The sequence below is a fragment of the Hordeum vulgare genome, chromosome 5H, assembly GCF_904849725.1.
Source record: "Hordeum vulgare subsp. vulgare chromosome 5H, MorexV3_pseudomolecules_assembly, whole genome shotgun sequence".
NCBI lineage: Eukaryota > Viridiplantae > Streptophyta > Magnoliopsida > Poales > Poaceae > Hordeum > Hordeum vulgare.
This window is the reverse complement of record NC_058522.1, coordinates 21092782-21104790: the sequence shown is the minus strand read 5'-3', so window position 1 is coordinate 21104790 and position 12009 is coordinate 21092782. Positions and strand designations below refer to the sequence as shown.

Sequence of the window (12009 nt, the reverse complement as noted above, 5' to 3'; positions counted from 1 at the left end):
AGGTTGACAAATGGATGGTATTTCAATCACGGAAGGCTGACTCCCAAACGGCTACCCTGTACAACAACGAGGATTGGACATACGAAGTGAATGAGCCTGGAGGAACAACAAACGATGGCCAGCAACACGGAAACAGGGCGTTCAAGGTTTCTTTATCCTTGTGTGATTGCTCTTGTGGGAGGCCAAGGTTGCTTCATCTCGCATGCTCGCATTTGTACACGGCAGCTCGCAGTAAGAATGTGGACGTTAACCATCCACTAACCGTGAGGGAGTCCGAGTTCTCGATCATGACCACGAAGCATACATGGGCTCCTAGATTTGAACCATACTTTGACCAATCACAATGGCCGGAGTATCATGGAGTACAACTATGGCCCGACCCAGAGTGGAAGGTTGTGAAACTGAGAAGACGAAAGACAAAGCATTTTAGAGGAGACATGGATGGATGGGGCCATGGTGGTGGCAGAGAAATGGGGAACAACCAATTCCAAGAGCCTACTGAGAGATCACAATGTGGAGATTGCGGTGTAACAGGGCACAACAGAAGAAGGTGTACGACGCGAAAGAAGAAGTCCAAAAACAATGATTCCAGGTCAAGCCAACCAAGTCCTAGCCAACCAAGTCCTAGCCAACCAAGTTCAAGCCAACAAGGGACGGGTCAAGTAAGCACGAGCCAACAAGGGACGGGTCAAGGAAGCACGAGCCAACAAGGGACGGGTCAAGGAAGCACGAGCCAACAAGGGACGGGTCAAGCAAGCACGACCCAACAAGTTCCTACTCAACATGTTCCTAGCCGACTTGGGCTTACTAGAGGATGTGGTACTAGAGGAAGTGGTGGTGGTAGAGGCAGGGGTGCTGCTAGAGGCAGGGGTGGGATAGGTGGTGGTGGTGCTAGAGGCAGGGGTGGGATAGGTGGTGGTGCTGCTAGAGGCAGTGGTGGGATAGGTGGTGGACTTACTAGGATTGGTATGCGTGGATACCTACGAGGACCATTTCCGTATGTCACATATTTCACTTATCTTTATCATGTTGTTTTTATGCTCCTTTGTGTGTTATTTTACTAATTATGAGCTTTGATGCCTGTTTTGTAGGTATGGCCGCTTCTCAACCGAACAAGGCAAAAGCGGAGTGGGGGGAGGAGAAGGATGCAGCCAGTGAGGAGCAGCTGTTGATGGAGAGGGCTACAAAGAAGTTGAGAGAGGAGGATGCAGCGGAAGCGCGAAAGAAGAAGGATGAGGAGCATAAGGCAAAGATGGATGAGGACTGGCAAATGTTCCTTGAGCATAAGCGATATGAGGCTAGGATAAAGGAGAATGACAGGAAGGCGCTAGAGAAACGTAAAAAATAATATGAAGCTAACTTTAAGAAGATGTTGGCAGAGGCCACAACAAAGAGAGAGCGGGAGCATGAACGCTTCACGGAGAGGGTTAAGGAAGAGGCTTCAAAAATGCGCAAAAGGGAAGAGGAAATGGAAGAAGAGAGGAAGAATAAGAAGGGTAAGGGGCCTTGCTCGACCCAATAGAGCCGGATTACTATGTGTTGTTGAACCTTGTTTGGTTCCGCGCTTTATTACTATGAAACTCCACTATGTACGCACTTTTGGACGTATGTTACTTCAAGAACCGTATGTATGTTTGAACTCCACCACCACTACTATGCGCTTTGTGTTGTATGTTTTAACGTATGTATTTGAACTCCTCCACCACTACTATGTGTTGTATATTTGTGATCTATATTTGAACTCCTCCACCACTACTATGCAGTTTTCAGCATGACAGAATGTGTGGCGCCTAAGCCTTGGGCGTTGCACAGGTGTGGCGCCTTAGGCTTAGGCGCCACACATGTGAAATAGAGGAAATAGAGTAACAGAAAGTGTGCATTTTCGATGCCAGTAGGTTTTCAATTGTGTGGCGCCTAAGACTTAGGCGCCACACAATGGAAAACCTACTAGCATCGAAAATGCACACTTTCTGTTACTCTATTTCACATGTGTGGCGCCTAAGTCTAAGGCGCCACACCTCACATGTGTGGCGCCTAAGCCTTAGACGCCACACAATGGAAAACCTACTGGCATCGAAAATGCACACTTTCTGTTACAGTATTTCACATGTGTGGCGCCTAAGCCTAAGGCGCCACACCTTACATGTGTGGCGCCTAAGGCTTAGGCGCCACACATCCTGAAACCTGCTGAAATCTGAATTTAGATAGCAATACAACAATTTTGACAGCATCAAGTGCAACATCATCATCATCATCAAATGCAACAGCATCATCATATATGTAAACAGCAAGTGAAATCATCATCATCAAGTGCAACAGCATCATCATCAAGTGCAACAAGTGAAATCATCATATAGGTGAAATCCAAGGAATCATCAAGTGCAACAATTATTGACATCATCATCATAGCCAACAACTAAATGGTTCACAACAAGTGGAACAACAACTAAATGGTTCACAACAAGTGGAACAACAACTAAATGGTTCACAACTCGAAATAGTTCACAACAAAATTAAATAGTTCACAACACAAGTGCAACACCAACTCCAAATCACTTGGGGCCTCGTCCCCTCTTGGATACTAGCTTCTTCCTTCTCGCAACCACAAATTGCTCCGGGTCATCCGACTCATCGTCATCGTCATCCTCAACCTCATCGTCCATGCTTGTCATCCTTGACAAACGAGAGCCCCCGGCCACCGGATTCTTTCCTTTCGCATAATCATCCGGTGAGTACCGCTTAAATTCCTTCCTGGGCTTCAACATGTAAGCGGAGCGTTGGAAAGTCTTCAACATCATGTCGTCCGGAGCCTAATACATATGAAGGTTGAAAGTTCAAATTTGAAGGTTCAAAGCTGAAGGTTGAAAGTGCAAATTGTATGGCTATGTCATACCTCAGGAGTGTCAACATCATCCTCTACAGTATTTCTTTGGGTATTAGCTGCCGAGGTAATGTCACCATCGTCCATACGAGCGCCCGAAGAAGCTGAATCGTCAAGAGTATTTCTCTCGGATGAACCGGATCTCGAAGGTGAAACATATTCAGGGTCACGGCAACCTAAAATGTTGGATAGGCGCCGTAACTTCTGGCCCTGTTCCTGTTAGATTCAAATATAAATGACATATATTAGGTAACCTATAATGTTGCATTCGTGGGATAAATAATAATAATGACACAACACCTTTATGAATAGACGAAGTGCAGATTCTCCCTTTTTTCCTCCAGGTGTGTTATCTAGAATATCTTCGGACTCGTCAGCTTGTTTCTTGACCTCTTTGCGCTATGATCACAAGACAATGACAAAAAATAAGTGCAAGTGAATAGGTCCACTAGAATTCATAATTTACATAGGGGAGCACACTTACCACAAAGTTCAGGACAGGGGCGAAGGAAGTTTGGTACCCTTCGCGAATCAACTTGTTGTAACGGCCTTGGGCAAGTGCATCGTACTCAGTGGGTTCTTCCAAGATGTCCTCCTCGTAAGCCGGCGGACAAATCTCAACACGAGTACTCTCCTGAAACCATCTTAGGTAGTTGCTGAACGCAAGCGGACAATGCTGGCGGTACTGGGTTCGTCGTATGTTCGAAGCTTCCTACACACTTTGCTCGAACATAACGACATAGCTCTTATGATGCTTCTGCCAATCCTTGATCTTTCGCTGCCTCCTCCTATCCAACCGGCTTTCAACAAAACACATCAGTAGCTCGCTCAACACTAAGAACAAAACTAATCACTACTTATTTTTTGTTACCTGTGAAGCTGTGTGTCCGTGTCCACCCACTCCGGCGGGTGTGGCTGAAAGTATCCAAATTGACGCATCACACGATGCGGGAGATGAAACTCAACCGCCCAATTGCATATAAGGGGACAACGCATTAGCCAAAGATGTCTTTCCTGCACGCATAGTGGATTGAGATCGAACGTGTGTGCATCACCAAAGTTTGGCCCGACACCATATCGCTCCCATTCAACCTACAACACAAGATGAAAGGTACAATTCATTTTACTCACAACATAGAAGCTTGAAGTCAACTCTGAAACCATATTACCTGCTCGGGGGTAAGCGAATCCATCTCATTGGTGTATTGCTTGTACAATAGGTTCACTTCGCTTGCCACCTCCGATACCAAGTCCCACTTGTAAGCCCATGTAGGTTGCCGTACAGGGTTGCCATGGTCATCCCAGGTATTCCACTGTGAGCTTTTAGGGCGTCCAACAGGTAGGCGTTCCCAGCTCCATACTGAAAGTAGGAGCATACAACCACCAACTCCACCGTCCTTTGTCGTCCTGCGACAAGCATCGTCCAACTACATGTAACAACAAACATGCATTAGTTTAGCAGAAAAAGATAAGAGAGAGTACTTAATACTAACAATTTATTACCTGCCGATACAAGTAAGACAGTGTGGCCGAGCCCCAGCTGAACTTGTTGTCGAAAACAGTCAACGCCTTCAGCCACATCCATGGAGCATTCTTGCCTGTGCCGTCAGCAAAGATAGTCCTAAAGATGACGTACCACATGTAGACGCGAGCATACCTCTCGATCACCTCGTCATCTGCGTCCTCAGGACAATGAGCAAAGTTGGCGGCAATCCAAGTGAAAGTGGCGCCGGCAGGGACTCTATCTTTCTTCCCTCCATCTTCTACCTCCGGCTCCTGCGGCGACATACCAATAAGAGCCTCCATTTGTTGCCGTCATCCCTCAGAATCAGTGCTCATACATAGTGGCTTCCCCTCGATCGGAAGAGCGGTGATCATGGAAACATCTTGAAGAGTAACCGTCATCTCTCCGGTCCGGAGGTGAAAACTATGTGTCTCCGGCCTCCAACGATCAATGAGGGCTGTGACTGCCGCAGCGTTCAGATTAGGAGTTGACCGACTCACAAGCTTGACGAAAGGAAGGAGTCCCGTCATCTCGATGTACGGGGTGTACCGCTCATCGTAGTGCATTACAGAGGATGCCCCATGAGACCGGATCTTCAAGGGCGTAAGCTCCTGCAAACATATAGGAGAAGAAGATATCAAGTGCTTATTACATTTTCAAAAAATTACTCATCTACTAATCATTTTCTACTTACCATCTTCTTCTCCGACATGAAATAGGCCCGGTGTTCAACGTCATAAACATTATTCAGAAGCCACACCATCCTACAAATCACAAAAAATTACTCATATACTAACTAATATTCAAATAAGACTCATATTCAAAAAATTACACCATCCTACAATCCTAAGAACTACTACTAATACTAACTATACTCATATGAACTACTACTAATACTAACTACTATGAACTACTACTAATACTCATATTCAAATAAGACTCATATACTCATATGAACTACTACTAATACTAACTACTACTACTAACTACTACTACTACTAACTACTCATATACTCAACCAAAACCAAAACCTAATACAATTCCTATACCTACTACTACTACTAACTACTACTACTACTAACTACTAACTACTCATATACTCAACCAAATCCTAACTCATATCCTAACTAGTCAAATTCTAAGAGCCTACTCAAATCAATCTACTAAAATTAATCTACTCAACCAAAACATAATACAATTGGATAGAAGGATGGGAAAGGGAAGGGATGGGGGAGGACATTACCTTGGGGGATCAATCCAAGGAAGAAATCCCCAGATCTGAAGGAGATGGGGGAGGGGATTAGGGAGGGGATGAGAGCCAGCCGCCGCCGCAGTGGAAGTTTCTGTTTGAATGAGGGAGGGGTGGGGAGGGGGTGGGGAGGGGGGCTGGCCCGTGGCCAGTTAAGTCCATGTGTGGAACTAAGCGTTAGGCGCCACACATTACAATGTGTGACGCCTGAGGCTTAGGCGTCACACTGCCTGGGGGGTGGGCCCCTCCCTGCCACGTGGTCGGGGGTGTGGCGCCTAACCGCTAGGCGTCACACAGTACAGTGTGGCGCCTAGGTGTCGGGCGCCACACAAAAGGGTCAGGCTGGTGAAATATTTCCCCCGAGGGATCAATCCGTGAGTTCTTTCGCCCCAGGGGTCATTTTTGTCAATTTTGCCGAATAATTACCCCAAGTGCATCTCCTGAGGACATTTATCTAACTAGTAGTAGTACAAGGCATGTCAGCATGTGTTTTATTAGAAATTAATGCACAGGCAGCCCTCACTATAATTTCTGAAGCAATTTATCATGTCAGCTGCCCAGTCTTCTGAGGGCAGCTCTACTACAGCATTTTATCAGTCTTCTTCTTCCTGTACCTGCAAGAGTTTTCCTTGTTTGGGAGGAGCAGTACCCACATCAATGTTCCCAGTGTGTAGTAGTACCTGTGTAACTGCCACCATGAGAGAAGTTGTTTAGATATGATATTGTTTATATCTGAATCACCCCTCAGATATGGCCAAAAAAAAGTGTCAATACCTGCAGAAGACTGGGCTTAAACCATATTACTTGTTTTTATATGCTTCTAATTGGGCTTAGCACCGAATCCTTCTTCTGTCCTGAGATGCTTCAAGGCAGTTAGGTTCTCTTGGTTAATTACCAGCTTATTTCCTCAAGTCATATGTTTAACTAGAAGGCATGTCAGCATGTTGTTCAGTACTAGGAATTAATGCACAGGCAGCCTCATTATCATCTCTAAAGCCATTTATCATCTCAGTAATTGGTCTACTACAGCATTTGTTCTTCTCTGGTACCTGCAAGAGTTTTTCGTTGTTAGGGAGGAAGAGGAGCAGTACCCAGAGCAACATTCCCAGTGTGTACCTGTACCTGTGTAGCTGTGATCGTCAGATAAATGGTTTAGATAGAAGTTTGTTTACATCTGAACCCCCCTTAGATATGGCACTGATAGTGTCAATATTTGCAGAATATTGGGGTTAATCCACATAAGTGAATTGCTACTGCTGGATTTATTTATTTTAAACCATATACTGAAGGGTCTCTTAATTACCAAAGTATCTCCTGAGGTCATTTATCTAACTACAATGCATGTGAGCTTGTGTTTCACTAGGAATTAATGCACAGACAGCCCTCATTATCCTTTCTGAACATAATTATCATGTCATGTCAGTATTTGGTTTACTACAGCATTTTATTGGTTTTAAGATTGGGCTTAGGCCATACAAGTGAAATGCTACTAATGGGTTTGTTTTATAGTTTTTAAACCAATATCTGCAGAAGATTGAGCTTAATACCCTAAGTGCTACTGGCGGGTTTGTTCTCTAGGTTTTCCAATATCTGCAGAAGATTGGGCTTATGGCCTAAGTCAGTGGTTTTTTTTTTTAGCTTTTACGGCAAATATGAGAGAATCCATGGCCGTGTTATACTAAAGGGCAACTGGTGTTACACTGATAGTTGCAGCGGGTGTCAGGCCTGTGAGACTCGGGTATTCAGGCTTGTATGCCTGCAGCCCTGGATGCGGCGCATGCCGCACGCCCAACACGGCCCGCCTTTGAGCCTCACGGACAAGGCTCTCGAGACGGCCCCCGGCGCGCGAGGCGCCAGTCAGCAAGCCTCGTCAGGAGCCGTGCAAAACTCCCCTCACGAGGTCACTCCCCGAGGCTGCCGCGAAGCCTTCACGGGACGGACTGGTCAGGGGTTGGCCCAGCGGGGTCGCGCGGCCCCACGTCTTCGCGCGGGTGACGCTCGCCTCGCCGACGGACTGGTCAGGGGTTGGCCCAGCGGGGTCGCGCGGCTCCACGTCTTCGCGCGGGTGACGCTCGCCTCGCCGAGCAGCGTAGGGAGCCGTTCCAGCAGGCTCGGATAGAGAGGTTTTCCTCTTCTGTGCTAGGGGGCAGGGCCATCCCGCTGGCTCCCAATGTAATGTCCAAAGGTTTCCATTTTGATGCCAGAAGACCGAAGATATGGCACGTTAGGACGGAGGTCATCTCTGAGCCTACCGACGCGCCACGACAGGAAGTTTTGGCAGGCGAAGATCACTTTGGTCGGGATAGGTTGCGGTCATGTCCCCTTTCAAATTTGGCCCATGTGGTGACCCTTACCACCGTGTGTTTTCAGGGGAAGAGGACCGGAGCCAGTATAAGATAGGGTAGGCAGCCACCGAAGAGGGGGGATCGGCCCAAGAGCTAGCAAGAACATACCTTTGTACTCTCTCTCTCTCTCTCGAGCAAGCCAGACAAGCAGGAGTAGGGTTTTACACCACGAGGCGGCCCGAACCATCCTTAGCTCGAACACGCCGAAGTGACGCTGTGGTGTTGCGCTGGAGAAAGGATGGCGTAGAAGAACTTGAAAAATGGCGGAACCAACCCGGCATAAACGTTGTGGAGGAAGAAGGGGTAGGCGGATTCCGCCATGTTGCTCTGCGTCGTGGAGCCCAGCCAGATCTTGGTCGCCCCCCTCGTTCTAGTCGCCGGCGACCATCGGTAGCACCGGGCCCAAATACTCGTTCTTGATGATGGAGGAGTGTTGGAGGGCTGGACCGATGGCGGGAGGATTCGTCGCAGGCACCGCGGCCTTCGCCTTCTTGCTAACCGGCGCCATCAACGCTAGATGGTCTCAGATGGGGAAGAAGAGCTGCCGCACTCAAGATCAGATCGATATGGGCTGCGTGCAGAGGAAGGAGGCGCAACAGGATGAATGTGCGGCAAGGGAGAGCAATGATGGCCCTGTTCTGCGCAGGCTTTATGGCAGCGTGGGCAATTGCCGAGGCGTTGTGGGGAAGTGTGGGTGTCCCATGCCACATCACGCACCATGTGTCGCGCCCAGCCCGCAGGCGGTTAGGGCCCACGCTATCTCGCCCTCCTACCGGCAGAATCGTGCACGCCACGGGCCCAGGGGCTACTGTCGAGACCGTGAGTCTCAGCGTATTCAGGTCTGTCTGCCTGCAGCCCTAGACGCGGCGCATGCCACGCGCCCAACACGGCCCACCATTGGGCCTCGCGGACAAGGCCCTCTCGAGCCCCCCCCCCCCCCCCCGCGCGCGAGGCGCCAGTAAGGAAGCCTCGTCAGGAGCCGCACAAAACCCCCCTCACGAGGCTGCCCCCCAAGGCTTCGTAGGGCGAACTAGTCCGGGATGGCCCATCGGGGTCGCACGGCCCCATGTCTTCACGTGGGTGACGCTCGCCACGCCGAGCAACGTGGGGAGCCGTGCCAGCAGGCGCGGATAGTGAGGCTTTCCTCTTTTGTGCTAAGGGGCAGGGCCATCCCGCTAGGTCCCAATGTAATCTCCAAAGGTTTCCAGTTTGGTGCAAGAAGACCGAAGATATGACACGTCAGGATGGAGGTCATCCCCGAGCCTACTGACGCATCACAACAGGAAGCTTTGGCAGGCGAAGACGCAGTCGAACACCACTTTAGTCAGGATAAGTTGCAGTCTTGTCCCCTTTCAAATTTGGCCATTTTGGTGACCCTTCCCGTCGTGTGTTTTCGGGGGAAGAGGACCGGGGCCAGTATAAGATAGGGCAGGCAGCCACCGCAAAGGGGGGATCGGTCCGAGAGCTAGCAAGAACACACCATTGTAGTCTCTCACACTCTTGAGCAATCAACACAAGCAAGAGTAGGGTTTTACACCGCGACGTGACCCAAATCTAGGTAGTTGTCGTTTCTCCAGTTCTTCTTCCTTAGCTCAAACACGCCGGAGTGTCGCTATGGTGTTGCACTGTAGAGTAGGGCATGAGACCCCTCGCACCCCAGAGTTTGATCTTCTTGGGTCCCCGGAGCCCCGATTCAGACAACGGGTACACCTTCTATCATATTAAGGGGGAATTTAATTGATTTTGCATTAAGCGACATTTGCAACAGCAGGAATTTTGGTAGCATGTGCCAAATAGAATTTTATCAAATGGTTACAGCAGGAATTCTGGTTGCATTTGCCAAATACTCCCTCCGTCCCAAAATTCTTGTCTTAGATTTGTCAGATATGAATGTATCTAGTCATGTTTTAGCATTTAGATACATTTATTTCTAGACAAACCTAAGACAAGAATTTTGGGACGGAGGGAGTAGAATTTTATCAAATGGTTACATTATTTGGGCATGAAAGAATATCATTTTGAGATTGTTTTTTCATGATAAACTATGCAGGTGCTTCTTTTTGACTTAGTGCGATTGTGTTGTGCAGATCATGACCAGGCAGCAGTTCTACTGCGGAAGGTGTGACCTTCTATACTGGCTATATCAGTGGCAGATATACAACCACATCGAAGAACATGTTGAGAGGGACAGGGAGGAGGAAGAACGGGAAGCGGAAAGAAGGCGTGAGAGGGAAGCTGCCAAGGCCAAGAAAGAAAGGAAGAAAGGAAAAAAGGAGGCCAAGGTTAAGAAGGCCACGGGAAATAAGAAGACAAAGAACAATAGGCAAGGGTAAGGGAAGCAGTGAAGGTAAGAAGAAGAACACACTGGTTTATTTACATGCTTTGGTTGGTTTTAGTTTAGTTTTCCATGCCAAACATGGCTAAGGTATTAGAGTTCAAAATGGTGCAAACTTATCCGTGGGTTATTTACTAATGAAGCCAATAAAGGGAAAGACAAAACTGAAATCCAGTAAAATGCTATAAATTGCTCAAAATTACTGTTATTGGACAACTCAGATCCTTAGAATTACTCTTATTGGCTAACTCAAATCTGAAAGTTGGCTAATACAAATTTCTACCTCTGTACTTGTCAGATCCCACGGCGAGCAGAAGTGAGAAGGCGCGGTGAACCGTAGACAGACATGAGGGTTTCTTCTTTAATATGCAGCAGAACTTGAAGAAGGTTGCATCGTTTAAGAGACAAAAGTTTACTTGTTTCAGTACTGTACTCGCCCAACGAATTCATGCTATGAAAAACTGGTGCCGAGTTTAACGGTTAACTGAAATCATGTAGACCAAATACAGTCTGAGATCATGTTTTGAGAGCCAAGATAAAATGCACAGCATGTGCCTGTTGGGGGATCAGAATTTTGCCCATGATCATGCTATATATTGCTTGGTGAACGCTAGGTTGCTGTTATATTGATGAAATCAGAGATACTTACAGATCACATGGCAAGGGTGTAACCAACCTATGCTTATACGGCCGCCTAGAAAGTTTGTTACTAGGCATCTTGAGCTGCAGCAATCGGATGCCAGTGCGATGGCACGGCACGTCGGCGTCTTGGCGATCCAGTAGAGGTCCAGGATTCGACAAATCCTTCAGCCTTCGGCACAACGAAGAATGGTGCGTTCCTGTTGATAAGTATCTGAAACAAGAACGACACCAAGGTGGCAGCAAGCCCCACAACTTAACAGTTCAGATCTTGGTGAATCAAAGACGAGGGGGGAAGAGATTTACCCGGGGCATGAAGCAGTTGGCCGCCTGTCCAGATCGATCCGATGAGACGGCAGGCGTGCGTTTCATCGCGGGTCATGGGACGGATCTGCGAGAAATGAGAGATTCACAGCCATGATGAGGACGCAAAACATGGAGACGAATCGAATTCACAGGGAAATGAGCGAGCCAATCCACAGGCCGATCGGATCGGACGGATTCACGCCAGGCCCAAAACGCCATCCGTCGCGATTGCATCTGGGGAAACTCCCAGGATGAAGAACAGATGACGGAGACCAGCGGGGTGAAGCTTGAAGGCTGAAGAGCCGTGTGGAGTGAAGCAGCTGGAGATGCTGTCGATAGCGCCCGGGCGCCGGGAGCCGAACGGGAGATGTGCCGGCGAGCTGCGGGAGCGGATTTGGGGGGAGCTGACCGGGGGGGGGGGGGGGGGGGGGGCGAGGAAAGGTGCGGGGGTAATCTGTCAGGCCTTTGTGGTCGGACCGGAAACTGATAGGGGAGAAAGAAATACGTGTACGTACGTACCCCGGGTTAGTACTCAGTACTCTCCAATCGGATGCCAGTGCGATGGCACGGCACGTCGGCGTCTTGGCGATCCAGTAGAGGTCCAGGATTCGACAAATCCTTCAGCCTTCGGCGCAACGAAGAATGGTGCGTTCCTGTTGATAAGTATCTAAAACAAGAACGACACCAAGGTGGCAGGAAGCCCCACAACTTAACAGTTCAGATGTTGGTGAATCAAAGACGAGGGGGGAA

The 12009-nt window shown here is 48.4% G+C and overlaps 1 long non-coding RNA gene across 3 annotated transcripts; it reads right to left on the bottom strand.

Moving 5' to 3' along the window:
- Positions 1-6049: 6049 nt before the first annotated feature.
- LOC123395865 lies at positions 6050-11348 on the bottom strand. 3 transcript variants are annotated; one of them, XR_006609846.1, is made up of 4 exons: positions 11260-11348; positions 10964-11167; positions 6409-6683; positions 6050-6322 (listed from the first exon to the last, which is right to left on the bottom strand). It is a non-coding gene; the product is annotated as an uncharacterized LOC123395865 (long non-coding RNA). The 3 variants fall into 3 exon arrangements; XR_006609845.1 differs by having other exon boundaries at positions 10991-11167; XR_006609844.1 differs by lacking the exons at positions 10964-11167; positions 11260-11348 and having other exon boundaries at positions 6409-7869.
- Between the last annotated feature and the right edge of the window lie 661 nt (positions 11349-12009).